The following is a 2325-nucleotide window of genomic DNA, read 5'->3' on the forward strand; positions in this document are numbered from 1 at the left end:
GGTAGGGGAATAGATGTGACTTACACAATTATAACATAACATCACTACTGTGGGGAAGCCCCATGATCGCCACAGGTCAAACAAAATGATGTACTCAAGTTGTCAAGGATGAGTCCCCAAGGTAAGTCACACAACAAGCTCCTATTCTCCTGGCATTGGAGCCTCGTGTAAAGAGCATGGGGTTTGGATCAGTCCTGGCTTCCAATTCCATCTCTACCTCTTGCCAATCACAGAATTTAGACATGCTGTGTAAACTTGCTCAGACTGAGCTTCCTTTTCTGGGATATAAGGGTAACGAGCCTCTGGTTTATTGTAAGAATAAAGCTAAAGAACAAAACAAGATGCTCAGCCAGGACCGCTCTCCTTAAACCAATGAAGATGCTTGCTGTAAATCATGTGTCTCTTTGATTTTTTGAGACAGGGTTTCTCTGTATAGCTCTGGCCATTCCGGAACTTGCTCTGTAGATCAGGCTGGCCTCAAACTCACAGATATCTGCCTGCCTCTGCCTCCTGAGTGCTGGGATTAAAGGTGTGAGCTACTACCGTCAGGTGTAACCCTTGTGTCTTAAATGTGCTGACAAGTGGCACCTGTATACCAGGCATTTGGGTGGATTTGCCAGGTCTCTCTGCTGAAATATGCAAGTCAGATTTAAATGTGTGCATTTCTTTCTATATGAAACATCCCTTGTCTTAGCTTCTTGTTTCTGCAACAAAACCACATAAGAAAGCCAGCTGAAGGAGAAAATACTTATTTTGGTTCAGTTTCCATCAATAGTTTATCTGGATCTGCATTCGGGTTTATGGTAAAGTAAAACATCATGGTTGGGGCATGAAGAGGGGCCATTCTGCTCAGTTTGTGATGGCCAGAAAGCATAGAGGAGGGAGGGAGAAGGAGGGGATACCTTCAAAGACATGTCCCCAAAGATATACCGACAGATGGATTAATCCACCGATGAGGCGATCACCTCCTAAGCCTTTGACTCATGAACCTGGGCGGGGGCACATTTTAGATCCATATTGAAACACCCCTAAAAGACCTATGTAAACTTCACACAGAACCATGTCTTTTTTCCTGAGGTATCTGGAGTGTCCTTTAGGAACGTTTCAGGCTTCCAGTTGTTTGCCCTCATCAACAGAAGACAGAAACAAACACCTGTAACGATCATTTACAGACGTGGACAACTGAGTGTAAAGAAGAGCAGGATGGCTTTATAGCCTGGAAAGGAATATGTGAACATGGGTAATTTTGTTTTTCAGCACTTTTTTTTTTTTTTTTTTTGGTTTTTCGAGACAGGGCTTCTCTGTGTAGCTTTGGAGCCTATCCTGGTACTTGCTTAGGCTGGTGTCCAACTCACAGACATCCCCCTGCTTCTGCCTCCGGAGTGCTGGGATTAAAGGCATGTGCCACCAACGCCTGGCTTTTTGTGGTGATTTCTTTTGTGTGTGTGGTGATTTTTTTTTTTTTTTGGTTTTTCCAGACAGGGTTTCTCTGTGTACCTTTGGAGCCTATCCTGGAACTCTCTCTGGAGACCACAGCACTACTTTCTTAATATGGTAAAAATCCCTCAAAGGGATATTTTATTAAAATGATTATTATAACCACATGAGAATTTTTCTAGATTATGAATGTCTCAGCAGCAAAATGTAAATGGGAGCACTATTATCATAGCATTCCCCTCAAACCCACCCTGACATCCTGTGCACTGCTTAAGCCATCCCTGAGTCCAGCTGGCCACAACACCAGTAGCCATATCCCTGGAGACAGCATTACTCCAGTTTCCCTCAGTCCCAGTCCTTTTCCATAATAAACCCAGAACAGCCACCTAATTGTCAGTCTTGATTCATTTTGGTTCTACTTAGGTGACTCGAAGAGCTTGCTGAAAAATCTGTGGTCAGAAGATGGAGTTTGAGGATGGCTTAGGCTGCAGTGAGTTCAGGCCAGTCTGAGATAGAGGGTGAGTCAATAAGCTGAGAAAGTAGTTCAGTGGCAGAGTGCTTGCTTATCGCCTGCTTGGACCTAGATTTGATTCTAGTGCACAAAAAGTAAGGAGAGGGATGAGATGCAGGCTGGGGCTCGATTATAAAGTACTTGCGTCTAAACATGAAGACCCGAGTTTGATCCCTACGCCCACATAAAAGTCCAGGGTAGTGCATATGCCTGTAAGCCCTGGGGAGAGGGAGAGAAACAGGGAGAGAAGATTTCAAAAGCCCATGCCGCCCAGTCTCTCTCTCTCTCTCTCTCTCTCCCTCTTTCTCTCTCTCTCCCTCTCTCTCTCTCCCTCTCTCTCTCTCCTTCCCTCTCTCTCTCTCTCTCTCCCTCTCTCT

Source organism: Cricetulus griseus, chromosome 7, assembly GCF_003668045.3.
Source record: "Cricetulus griseus strain 17A/GY chromosome 7, alternate assembly CriGri-PICRH-1.0, whole genome shotgun sequence".
NCBI classification, from domain to species: Eukaryota; Metazoa; Chordata; class Mammalia; order Rodentia; family Cricetidae; genus Cricetulus; species Cricetulus griseus.